At 38.0% G+C, this 13793-nt stretch overlaps 1 long non-coding RNA gene across 2 annotated transcripts in view; it reads left to right on the forward strand.

The window, feature by feature from the left end:
• Nucleotides 1-13793, forward strand: part of LOC134168119 (uncharacterized) — a 55344-nt gene that overhangs the window by 24381 nt on the left and 17170 nt on the right. Inside the window, exon 2 of one of the 2 annotated variants that reach the window (XR_009966429.1) lies at nucleotides 3651-3750. The exons of the other annotated variant lie outside the window; for it this stretch is intronic. This is a non-coding gene — a long non-coding RNA (uncharacterized LOC134168119). The remainder of the gene's footprint in view (nucleotides 1-3650; nucleotides 3751-13793) is intronic. 2 annotated transcript variants of the gene reach the window in all.

Below are 13793 nucleotides of genomic sequence, written 5' to 3' on the forward strand. Positions count from 1 at the left end.
TGTGATGAGGAATTGCTAAAGTACTTATCATAAGGGTAGGGATAGCTTTGCTTGTCGGAAGTTTAATAGTTTAATTTAGAAGCAATTGTCAGGAAGTCTTGCATCTGAAATATCTGTTACACTTTTATGCTCTATCCATACAGGGATGCTTCCTGCACTCTGGTCCTGTGCCTGTTTAACTATTCTTGAGGATGCCCCTTTGGTTGAGATTAAAAGTGGATAAACGCTACTTCTCTCTGTGGCTGTACAAGATGGCACAAGTGTCTGTAAGGCCCAATTACACATAGTCCCTGTACTTTCTAAAATGATGCTGAACTTCTCTTTATAAATGTCCGGTAAAAAAGGAAGTGAAGGCACTATGTAAAAGGAAGTTTCCCTATGGCTAGAAATTAGCAATAGTAAACATAAGAACAAATTACTTCCAGTTGCAGAAATGTTGATTATTATTTCACCTCCTTAATGGTGAAGTGAGGGTTTTTTAACTAAAGTTCTTGTCAAATTAGCATAGCTATAACTAAGCATTAGATGTGTCTGCGAGGAACATGTCATCAAGAATGCCAAAACTGAGCTGGAAATGTGCAGGGGAAATTGTGCACTTTATTTGCATAAAAACTACATGGCCTTTTAAAATTTGGCTAGCAACACTTGAGTTATATCTGGAAATTGTAATTATTAAAGGTGCTTCTGATCTATATATACAATTTTGGAGGCTTTCCTAAAATATTCATGAATTTGTTAGACAGTGGATTGTATCCTGGAAAAATACAAGGGGGGTTTTATGTGATTTGTATTGATAACTTAGTTCTAGTGTCTACCAAAATTTTACAGTGTCAAGACTTTCCTTCAGCTTTGGAGTCTGGAAATCTTCTGATTGGTATGGACAAGCCCATCTTCAGTGTGAATATAGTCTGCTGAAGTTCTGCCAGATTGGGGTCTCATGGGTTTTCAGAGAAATGTTCAGAATTTAATACCAAAGAGCAGTGAGATCATGTGGAATTGCGATGGAGTTGTGTTCGGATTCTGTTCACAGGGAAGGGTCCAAAACTGGGAGTTGTATTTGTCAGTTCAGTTCTAGTAAGTGAATGAGTTGCTGCACAAGCTTGTTTGGTACTATGAGGTAATTTAATGATTTCTATTCTACCTGGGCAAATTATTCCTACAGTAACTTTCTTTTACTCTGTACTGATTTTAGTTCAGCTTACTGTAACGTGTCCTCAGTTACCTGCATTAAATAGCACTTGGTGAGTAATGTGGCAAATGAATGAAAACATCCACATCAATAACATATTGTATTTTTAAAAATCATTTTTGTTGAAGCAAGGAAAGCATCTGTTTGGACACAAAACATTGGCTACACTTAGCATGTGTGAAGAGAGAACAGAAGCAATGCTTAACGCTTTCGTCTCCTCTTTAGAGGCATGATAGGAGTTGGATAGGAGGCATGATGGTGTAAAATTGTCTAACCCTTCCCTGATGAGCCTTGCTGAGATTCTCAGAAAGGGTAGGCACTGGAATAAGAATAACTGGAAAACTTAATCTTGGCTGAGAGTCTGTTACTCAGTCTGTACATTAGCATTAGATAGGAAAGGAAAATAAGAAATAACTTAGGTCTGTAGAACTGCAGAATTTTACTATAGATAGGCTGCAAGATTAAGGAGCTGTCTTGGCACGTTATGATTCAAAGACCAGGAGCCTTATCTGCCTTTCTATCCTAAGGAGTTTTTCTAGGAATTTCACACTTGAGATATCACACTGTAATTGGGTTAAATCACTGTATTTTGTCTCAATTTTCCTCAATACTTTGATTTTATCATTTTGTTCTATCATTATCCCTTTTCTGTCTCTTGGCTTGGCTCTAATTTCTTGAAGTAATTTGAGAAACATATACCAATAGTGGTTGGGCGAGTGCTTTTGTACAAATGAGCACGCACAGCAGTGGATCCCAAAACTCCAATGGTAAAATCTCTGCGGTAGGTAATATCTAATACCAGGCTGAGCAGTATCACACTGAAGTCTCTAAGCTAATTGTATGACATCTGCAAGACATGTTTGTAATGTTTAGTGTGATGAAAACACAGTGGGCTGTAATATTATGCATTTGGGAAGAAACAGAGAAAGATGAATTCATCAGTTTATTGCTTAGATGTATTAGCTAAAGTAAAACCAAGCCAAACAAGCCCCCCCATCTTGACTTTTTCTAGTAGTGCTGTAATACTCATGGAAACCTATTTTCATTAAGAGTAGAAGAGGGAAATAATTCACTCTGTTGCTGTGAAGTAGAAGGGTACTCAGGGACCAGTGGTGAACCAGCAATTCCATTGTGGAGGGCAGCTTTTATTATATTTCTTATTATGGTTAGGAAATGTCTTTGTTCAAAAACTCATTTTATTGTGTGATGAGAGTTCAGCAAAGGTTCTTCAGTTCACTTAGCTTCTCATTTGGGCTAGAGAAATGTCTTGTAAGGTCTGTCTTCAAAATGTGGCCTTCTCTTTTTATTTTATTCAGGGAGATTTTGGTGTTTGCTTTGCTGAATCTTGTTAGAAAATGAGAGCATTACAGGTTACTTTGACTTGTCCCAGTCAAATATTCAGCAGTCCGCAAATGCTGACTGCCATTAAGGGTAGTCTGAACTTCTGTGCTGTGGAGCTATTCAAGCGAGGGATTATTTGCTTCACAGTTGAAAATTCCTGCTAAAAACTTCAGTTTCTTTATTACTCTTTTTAAGAATAATTCATTGTCTAGAGCCCTTTCCTCCTCACAGGCAGGAAGGTAGATGTTTTATTTGAGGTAATTGTTCTGTTTGGGCACCTTTGGTGCCAGCCAGCCAGTCAGTTCTGCTTGTTTTCTGTAGCTTTGTTTTTCATCCCATCAGAATACATCGAAAGTGGAATCTTAATTTTTCTACTTCAGCAGTAAAGTGCAACATAGTTACTTCCCTTATGCAGTATGAAAACTAGATATCTATTTCCTAAAATCCGGTTTGGCTCTTCTGGGCTTCTTATGGCCTGGGCAGTGGAAGCAGCAATGAGACTGATCTCTGGATAGAACTTTTGAACTAACTAATGAGAGTTTTGGGGTTGCCTGCAGTCATCAATACATGTGCCAGTTTAACTTTTGATCAGGTAAATATGCCCTTAACTCTTGAGGCTGGTAAATTAATTCCTCTCTTCTTTTTTTTGGCATAGCTTAATCTCTTTCCTTGTACCATCAAGTGACAGTCTCATATGTTATTAATCCCATTTAATGTTAAACTGTGCATGAAGATCTGCTGGCTGCCAAAGTGCAAAATGATCTGAGTGTTGTATGTGGTTTGTGCAGTGATGCTTGGCACTCTCTAAGGAAAGCAGAGAAATGGTGGAAAAGTAACATTGATTTTAACTTAATACTTGATCTCTGCTAGCAGTTAGAGGGCAGGAAATTCTTAAAAGTAACATAGGAAAGTAGTTGTTAAACTGTTATGAGAGGACTTGCAGCGCGGGGCTCATCTTCTGAGACCAGGGGTTTTGCCTTGAGAGTAGCTTGAGGAGATAATCAATAGTGGAACTTCTGTGTTAAAGCTGCTAGTGGTTGCCTGTAATCTTTGAAAGAACTGCTGCTGTCTAACAAGGATGAAATCTTTTAGTTCACATTATGTTGTGTGTATGCTCTAGGTCATGCCTGAGCCAGCTGAGGAGGAGAGAGAGGTTGTACCTTGTTTAAGATTAACAGAACAAAATTTGCCTGTCCTGGCAAGGAGACTATAGCAAGCTGGTGAGTAGAGAGTTCAGGTGTGGGGTGTGCCTGTCTGGAGTAGAGAGCACAGTGGGACACAGATCTAACAGGAGAGAGGGGTTAAAAAGCCCTATGTGGAGTCTTTCCACCGTTGGGGTTTTCTGGGCTGAAGGAAGCCCTGCTACTTCCCTAAAGAGAAGTGGAGTCTGTAATGCCGTGTGCTTTGATTTCTGTGCTCTAGAAATTCTAAGCTTCTATTTAGATTTTTCTTGTCCCACTGCTTTCTAGTGTTCTATTTCTAATAAAATAACTGGAGTTCTTGTTGTTATCCCAGTGGTATGTACCTGGATTATGTTAAAGAAGTAGAAAAACTTCCTTGAGCAGGGAGGAAGAGGGAGGAATGGGAAGCACTTTAATGAGAATACTGTATTAGTATTATTTGTGATAGTGAGAAAGTGAGGCAGTCTGTATGAGGAACACAAATAGCATAACTGTCTAACAGCTTCTGTTTTTGAAGCTATTAATAACATTCCAGTTCCTGTTTACTGTGTATTCTAAGCCAAGCCGCCTTTCTATGCACAGCATTCTAGTATTCTCTCTGAATGTTGACAGGGAGCTTAAAAGCATTGGTTAAGATGTATCTGCCTTGTGCCTTTTCCTGGGATTCTTGCAAGTCTGGCCTGTACTCTGCAGGGAGCTTAGCTGACTGCAGAAAAAGCTTAATGTGATATAGATGAGTGCCTGAACACCTTTCTACCTTCTAGGCCAATACTCTTGCATACATACATCTGTTCCAATAACATGTTAACTGTAGCCAGCATGCCCATGCCTCTCAAGTGTTCTTGAGTCCACAAGTGAAAACTTGATTCATTCATAAATTAACTTCATTGACACATTGGTTGGAAGTGTTGCTTCTCTAGTGTCACTCCTCAGCTTCTGTCTAGAGCAAGGATTACTATATAAATGGGAGGATCTGGCTATTCTAGGTTTCCTTATTGTATGTGGAGAAGGTGAGTGAGATTTAGTAGACTCACCTTCTTAAAAGATTTCTAGCAAATTATAGATTTTCTTACTTACACCTGCTATGCCTTTTTGTCATCTGTTCTGGAAGCTGCATGTATTTTTGCTGTATGTATTTTTCCTGGGCTATTTTTTGTACATGTCTGTGTTATTTTATATACTTTCTTTAGTCTTTTTGAATTTTATCTACTACAATGAATTTACGATTCTATTATCAGAATATAGTATAGTCTCTTTCCTGGTTTTGAATCTAAAAGTGTATGGAAAAGAAAACTCCTAGATCTCTTTCAAAATATAAGTAACTGAACTTCCCAAGTTTATGAATCAGATAATTACAGACATGCCTTTTACCAGACCTTACTGCTTGTTTTTATTTCTGTAGTCTTAAAAGCTTCAAATAATCATTCTCAATGGACTGAAAAATAGTTTCCATGTAAGATAATAAATTTGGCAGCATAGTTTCAAAATCCTTTAACTGATCCTGCAAACAGATGTTTAGGCGAAATATTGCTCATCTAAAAGCAGATACTGCTAATGTATAATAACTTCATAAAATTGCTGGAAACTTGCTTTCGTATTGAGAGAATCAGTGTTAATAAGTTAGATCAGTCATTTTTATTTAGGCAATACATAAAAGCATATGTCTTCCTGCTTTACCAGCTGTCATAAAACTGTGGAGAAAAAGGTTGTTTCCAAGCTCTCCAAAGGGAATATTTCACAGAAGTATTTTGACCTTTATAGCTTACAAAACCAGTTGACTTCCTTTGCCCATAAACTGTTTTTTGGCTGAGATTTGTTCTACAGCAAGGCTTTAGTTGTGAGGAAAAATACCAGCTCTGAAGACAGTAACTTCTAGTGCCTTCTAGTGGTTTTACTTATTACAGATTGCTCTTGTAAAAGAACCCAACTCATTTCTTCAACTGAGTTGCATCATTCCAAATTTAATGTGTCCCCCTCAATATTTCTTAATAGTCAACAATTATTAGCGCACTTCAATGGTACTTGCATTGTAAGAAGCACAAGGCATGTTACACTAGTGACATTATTTCACATAATATATTTTTGTGGGTTTTAATCTTGAGGCCTTTGCCTGTTTCTCTTCTTTTGAGCAGTGTATAGGCATTTCCTGCTAGATCAGCATATCCTTGAAAATGAATGGCCTTTTTTTTTCCTTTTTTATTCTTGGGGTAGTGTTTAAAAAATTCCCCAAACCATCCAACCATCCCACCAACTGAAAACCAAAAACCAACCCTGCCTGAAGTGTTGCCACTGAGGAGCAAAGTAAAGCAGTGTGACAGTTTGACCATTGAACTGAATATTAGGATAGTTTAAAAATCATCAGCTGACAAACGAAAGTAATACATTGATAGTAATTTTGAACTTGGTTTGCCATTAGACACCAGCCAAAGAGCAACTTATGTAAGTCTACAATCTTCATATTTCAAGGTGTAGGGAGTTTGAGTGTTTTGCATTAATTAAACAGACCTGATTTTTGGAACTCCTCAGTAGATTTCTCATTGTAACAAGTATTGAAAATATTATTGTGCTTTTCCCTTCTGCTGTATCTGCCACTTCTCAGTAGAAAATATTAATATCTCTGTAAATAGATGTATCTTTTGCTGGATACTGACTTTATCCTACATAAGAGGATATATATTGTCAGTATATTCTCCTGATGACTCTTCTGTAGTTCATCTTCATGTTGAGTTATTAGAAATCAAAACCTGTCACTGTTATAATTTCTACTGCTTCCCAACTTTGTGTAACCTTCTATGAGGTCTTTTGTTTCTCATCAAGCACTGAAACTCACACTGGGAAGTGTGAGGAAGTTGTTTTTTTATTAGCATGGCATAGGAGAAATGGCATAATAAATGATACCCTCAGAAAATTAAAACATCACAGAAAACTCTCATTTTCAGTAAGTCCTGGAAGAGTTCTTGTGAAGAAAAACATTGCTTTTCTCTCAGATTCACATTATTTTCTAGAAGTATCAGAATTACATATTCAAAGATCTTGGTATTATTTGCTATGCGCTGATATTAAAGATGAAATGGCAGCAGGGTGGTGTCAGCTTCTGTGTGTAAACTTCTCTGGAGGCTATGTAAAAGGCAGTTTCTGGGATGGTGTTTTGGAGGCACAGGTGGAGAGCTGTGAGGGCTGCTACAGCTGTAGGAAGGTAGGGTAAAGGTGTTCTTTATGAGATAGTGAATATTTGCAAAAATCAACCTTTAAGTAAGCAGGAAAGTTAAGTCATAAGATCTAGCTTTTACCTGGGTAGCCTTGTAAAGATGCTGAAGAAAGGAAACTATTAACTGGTGAGGTGTGACACAAATTGAGGTATAGTAGTCTTACTGAAGGGATAAGCGCATACAGGGATGGCAGCAGTGCTCAAGGCCACTGTAATATAGAGGCAGGAAAATCTTGAATCAGCAAATTAAGATCAAGTTTCTGAAGATGATGATCCATGGGGAAGGTATACTGTGCTCAGTGTGAAGAACTAGTGCCTGTGGGCCCTTTAATCTCTGTCATTAAACTTAAAAGGAAACAAAGCAATTGCTCTCTGTGCTGTCCAAGGTAAGTGCCATGTAGAGGCACGAGTTATGAGAGGCATTACAAGTGGTCCAGCTACTTACTACTAGCACGAGAGTGATGCTTCAAGCTAGAGGAGGAAAAGCAAGTCCCAGTGGAGTCAGAAGTCTTGTGATGAAGCCTGGCTGCTGGCTGCACTAATAGCTTCAAAGTGTGAAGCTATTGGATTTCAAAGTGATGGCACTGGTGTATTCTTAAATTAGTAGGGTGCTAACCATGTAATAGTTTACATACCTATTCCTACTGCACTAAGTTTGTTCCGGGTTCAGCAGTAGCAGTCATTTTTCTCCTTCTTAGTAGCTGGTGCAGCGTTGTGTTTTGACTTTCAGCCTGGGAACAGTGCTGATAACACTGATGGTTTTAGTTGCTGCTCAGAAATGTTTACTCTGACCAAGGACTTTCTGAGTCTCATGCTCTGCCAGGGAGGAGGGGAAGCCGGGAGGAAGCAGAGACAGGACACCTGACCCAAACTAACCAAAGAGGTATTCCATACCACAGCATGTCTTGTCCACTATATAAACTAGGGGCAGTTACCCGGAAGGGTTAGATCACTGCTAGAGTCGGGTTAAGTATCGGTTGACAGATGGTGAGTGATTGTATTTCTCTTCCCTTGTTATTTCCCTTATCATTATTATTATTATTGGCGGTAGCAGCAGTGGTTTGTGTTATACCTTAGTTACTGGACTGCTCTTATCTCAGACTGTGGGAGTTACATTCTTTCGATTCTCCTTCCCATCCCTCTGGGAGCCGGGGGAGGAAGGGGGGGAAGTGAGTGAGCGGCTGCGTGTTTCTGAGTTACCAGCTGGGCTTAAACCATGACACGGAATTTTTAATTCAGAACAATATCTTAATTTTCAGTGGTATGTGATCTATAGTAGCCTTAGGGGTGTTTAATACTTGTTTGGGCCCAGCTGAATTTAAAACTGGGTTTTTTCATTCTAGTTTAGTATTTGCAATCCTTGTCCTTATTTCTGTAATAAAATTGCAAATGCTTTTCATGTTCTTAATGTAGTAGTTACCTGAGAAAGAACAACACATAACTGAGATTTAGTGTTTGCCATGTAATTTCAGTGTTCACCTTAATTCAGTTTGATTCTAGACTTCTGTTGTGAAAGATAGGGTAGGTTCCTTGTAAGTGTTCTTTCTCATTGACATCTCTCATTTCTTCAGACGCACTCCTTTAAATCTCTGAAGAAAACTAAGGTATAGGTTGAAACCTTTCCTTCATAAAAATGCTCGGCTACCTGACAATAATCAATATAAAACACAAATTGGAGGTAGGATTAAACTAACCAGGAAGTTAATATAGAAAATAAGCTTTCAAGGACTAAAATCATTATTGACTAGAAAGTCTTCAGGGACATTATTTGAGAGTTGCCAAGGAAACATAACCTTCCCAGTGATAGTATGCATTGCACATAATAAGTAACTGGAGTATTTCTGACAATGACTGATTCACTTCAGCATATTTATTCTTCAGCCTCTACAAAAATTACAGATGTCTGTATCCAGCTAGATCAGTATCCACTACGTATACTGAACTCTATGTACTCCATATTTGATGTTGCAAGTAGAATCAAAACAAAGTCAGGGTATCATTTTTTTCTAATGGGAAAATTGTCATTTTGTGGAACAGGCAGTGAGCGTGTTTCTGGCTGGTCGTTCTTGATTAACCCAAATGGATCCTCTACCTGAATAAGAGACCTGAGGCTTTGAAATGGTTAAGTGAGGTCTAAAGAAGCACCAATGATGCCTGTAATGGTGGCAGCATCAGAAAGACAGGCCTTTCCAGCTCTACTTTTTTCTTTAGTGCTTAAATGATTCAAGGTGACCTAATCTGCACAGAACTTTGTCAGGCAAGAATTATGTTTTAGACCTAAGGTAGTATTGGAAGCTTTTTTATATGTAGTCACAACATACTGTAATGTTCTCTGATGAGGCTAATGTTGGGACTGTGGACAACTTGGAGCATGGTTACAGTGGAGGAATAATCCTTTCTTTGAAATCTCAGATTTCACAGAGAAGATGCTGTAATTATAACTGTAAAAGCAGTTAAAGATAGAAATGCTCACAGCGCTATCATGTGTGTAATACAGTGTTTGGTAAATTGTGGGAGTGGAGCATCTGCACAGGTCTTGGGAGCTATGAGGGTGATCCCTTGTTACTACTTTCCAGGTAGGAAATACACCCTTGCTTACCCTACTGAGAAAGTGCCATCAAGATACATATAGTATAGTGCTATAAGGTGCTATAGAGGTCATTTGTCTGCAGCCTGAATTCCATGAATTCAAGTAAATAGAAGATACGTAAATTGAAGTTTCCCTGGGAAACATTAAAAAGACTGAATAATGGTTATTTCTTGCCAAATAGGCATTTGCACAGATTTCACCTTGTCTGCAGAATTGATTTTTATCCATTAAGCAGATTGTTTTATAATTTAGCAGTACATAATCCTTTCTTCGTTTTGATGTTGGCATTTGGATGATTTTTAAATGGGTCTTACTAAGAAATGAAAGCCAATGACTTAATTGAACAGGGGCTGAAATAATCCCAAAAGATGCCTTTTTACATTGTACATTAATGCATGTTGTTGTCATTATCTTATATAAATTACTGGGTTTTTTTTTTGCCCTGCTTTCTAGGCTCATCTCTGTTTTATTGAACAAATCGTAGTGAAAATCCAGTGAAGACCTCCCTGTCCTGTAATCTGCATGAAATATGCCTGTATCTGTTATCCAAGTACAATCTGAAAATTGATCACAGCTCTTGCTCACTGCCATGTTACTGTGATATTTGGCAGCAAGAATGCCATTTCTAAGTCAGAGAATGAAGTGACTGAGAATGTCTTGAATTAAATACGATCCTCTTCTTATTGAGGAGGAGTCATGAAGAGGCTGAAATCATGTACAGCCTTTCCTGAGGCACGCAATCTAGCTGGAACTAAATTATTTGGAGAAACCATAACTTTGGCTGAAGTTACAAAATGCAAGTTGTGTAACTTTAGTCAAGCATCTATGTGGTTCTTGATGTTGTATTTTTACTGGCATGTGAGATAGAAAATGGGATGTCTAACTTGGGATTTATGAAGATGTTTCATGCTAACTGTGCATTGACCCAGTGCTAATGGCATGGACATCACTATCTTGGTGATGTTTAAAAACATGATAGCTATACAGTTAAATGAGTACAAATCAGTCCTTGAATAAATGTCATTACTTCCCTAACACAAGTATCTTAATTTATCATTGTGTGGAGTAAACAGGAAGTTGAGACTTTTGTTTTATGTTAGTCATATTCAGAGGACTCTTCAGTACATGCAGTTGGGTGTGGAGGGAAAAGACAAGCCTGTTACTGTATGGGGAACTGAAGCCTGTCCTCTCTTTCGACATTTTTATGAAATAGCTAATGAACAAATATAAAGAGTCAAACTACAACAGTATTGTTCAAATCATAATATTATGAAAGGCATTTTTTTTACAGCTCAAATTCAGAGCTATTTTTCATCATAAGCTTGTGATGAAGTTTTAGACTAAACTGAAGAGGTTCACTTAAAAAACAAAACCCCAAACAACTGAAAGTAAAATTTAAGTTTTGTTGCTGGCTTTTGCAGAGACACAAACCTGGTTCTATTTGATATTAGTGGTGTAGAATCATAGAATCATAGAATAGTTAGGGTTGGAAAGGACCTTTAAGATCATCAAGTTCCAACCCCCCTGCCATGGGCAGGGACAAAGTATTAGTTCATCTTCAACCTTAGAGCTAGGGACAAAGTGAACCTCGGAGCTAAGGGCAGAATGAGCTGTAGGCCAGCTGGTTTGCAACAGAGATTTGTCTAGTGCTTTGTTTTCTTCCCTGATCCTCTCTCAGCAGCCCAGACTTCCCCTTGTCTTCCAATGAGATGATGCTAGCATGGAAGAGTAATGACAGGGATTTCTTTTCTCTTGTAGCCATATGATTTGCTGTTAGGGGAGTTAATAAGAATATATAGCAGAAAAGAAGAAAAAACAATGGTACCTAGCGGCCTGGCTCTCTGAAACTATGTGTAAGTAGTTTATTTGGTAACTAGAAAACTTTGGTCTGTGAGATCATTAATGAAATGTTCTCTTGATAAGATTTGTATTTTATTAATTAAACTGTAAGAACTTTCAAAAACATGCCAAAAATCTGTCATGGATAAACAACAAACTGAACTCCAAGCAGTTTGGGAAAAGCTCTCCATAGAATTTTATGTGTGTGTGTGTTGCTTTCATAATAGAGCCGGTTTAACACCTCATTTTTCATGTTCACTCGGTATTATATTTAGTTACAGTTTCTGAATGTGTGCATAGACATTTTCAAGGAGAACCCTAGAGACCAGAATCCAATTTTGTTACGCCAGACAGGATTTTTTTTGTTGCTTTCTAGCAGCGCATCTCACTTCTCCTTTTCTTTTCTGTAATTTTCCCTTTGGATTCCTTAGAATTTCCTGCTCATGTTACATTAAGTGTATTGCATGGCAAACAGTGCTAAATATCCTGCTCTCAGGAAGAAATTTTACAATTAAACTCCTGTTATCATTGCATATAAATCTTTTCCCAGGATTATTCTGCTTCATACCACTGAAGGAAAAGTTAAAGTTGGGTTTGGTTTCTCCGTTGTTACTGCTGTTGGTTGAGTGGGTTTGGTTTAGTTTTCTCCCCGTTACTGGCAAGCTTGTGGAACTGAGGTGAACATTCAGAACAATGACCTACCAAACAGATTGCTCAGAGCTGAGGTGTTTGACAAGGTAAGCTTAGGTAGTGGTAATTCAGTCAGACGCATACTGAAACGTAATAGAGAAATGTGGGAAATTCACCCCCTATCAAATAATGTTAAAATCAGGTAGTTTAAATGTGTGGATCATATGTTAAAAAAAACACCTATAACAAACTTAAATGGCTTTTTTTTTTTTTTTTTTCCATTAAAAAATGGGAACTGAACTTTTGATATCACAAATACAGTTACCTGTGACCTTGGCAGTGGAGGGAAGAGGAATGGCAAGACGAAAGGTCACTGAAGCCAGCTATATGCACATTTACGTACATGAAGTTTCTCTGGGGGATAAACAACTGTGCAGAAATTCTTCAAGTGGATTTATTTAGTTATTTCATCCTTATCACTTCTGCAGCTTAGCTTTGGGTCTGCTTCTGCTGCAAGCAAGTCGTGTCTTGTTTTCCAGTCTCTTACTTTTCTTTCCCAGACCGCAAACAACCTATTCAGCTAAGAGAAGCAAATGCAAAGAAAGGAGTGGGAAGGAGAAAAAACAGCAGTCGGGGAGCCTGCAGCATATGAGCAGTCTCCTCCTTCAACAGTGTTCTCCTTGAGCTTGTAGATAACAAGCTGCAAAGAAAGGACAACGGGAACGGGCAGCTGTCAGTTTTACTGTTTAGCCACAGTCTTTTTAACAGAAGACAGAAAACAGTACGTCAGGAGTAAACTGAAAACAACTAGCTACACCATCTGTTATGGTGGGAGTAACCATATGGAATAAAGTTCAAAGGGTGTTACATTATGGCTGTTAACTCTTTGACTATGTTTCTGTTATACTCAAACAAGTAACTGAGGTAGCTACTGATTATGAGGGACTGACTCTGTGGAATAGGATAGATCTCATCAATAGCATCAGAAATAATTTACTATAGTACATGATACTGAGGGTGAAGCTTTGCTCGGGCCAGTGGTAATGAGGAGTGGCAAGGGGGAAATAAAAGGTGTTTTCTAGGGATAGCTGGCAGGTATTGCAGCAGTGCTCCACTTCACCAGCAGATATGGCTTCAGAATACTGAGTATGTGCTAACTAAAACTAAGAGGAGAGGAAGTATGTAGTGACTTTCTGAACTAGTAGATTTGAATATGTGGAATAAACTAAAGGCAAGATGGTAACACAATGAATGTTATGCTTTTTAATTCTTTACTGCATGCTTTGCTCCCTTCTCCGGTGTAGCTTCATCTCCCTAACTGAAGGCAATATGCTTTGATTTTTAAGGTAACTTCCTAGTTCGGCTGTTACTACACTAAAGTTTCTTCAAACTGATAATTTCCTTTTGACAGGGATTAGAGTATGGTGTTGCAGTCCCTTACTTGCATACCATTGTTGTGGAGGAACTTAAACAGTTTTGAAAGAGGTAAAAATAAAGCATTTTGTTTTAGCAAGATCTTACTGTAGCATCTTGTGCATTTCCAACCATTCTACTACATTATTGGATGCTGTTCACATCCAATGTGAATAGCAGATAGATTTATTACACTTATCATTAAGTCTCTGAATTGCTAATAAATAGAAACATTTGTATTATTACATGTTGATAGGTTCTGCAATGGAAGTGGTAATATGTCCATATTTCATGTGGTGCTGAGCCTCCGACACATTAACAGTTTTTCCAGTAAGAAAATGTAGCTTTTTAAAAATCATTATTTTATTTGATACCAGGGAGAAGTCTTATGTCAGGTTCCTA

The sequence above is a fragment of the Pezoporus occidentalis genome, unplaced genomic scaffold (genome assembly GCF_034315485.1).
Source record: "Pezoporus occidentalis ecotype Australia unplaced genomic scaffold, CSIRO_AGI_Poc_V1 ctg30, whole genome shotgun sequence".
Classification (NCBI taxonomy): domain Eukaryota; kingdom Metazoa; phylum Chordata; class Aves; order Psittaciformes; family Psittacidae; genus Pezoporus; species Pezoporus occidentalis.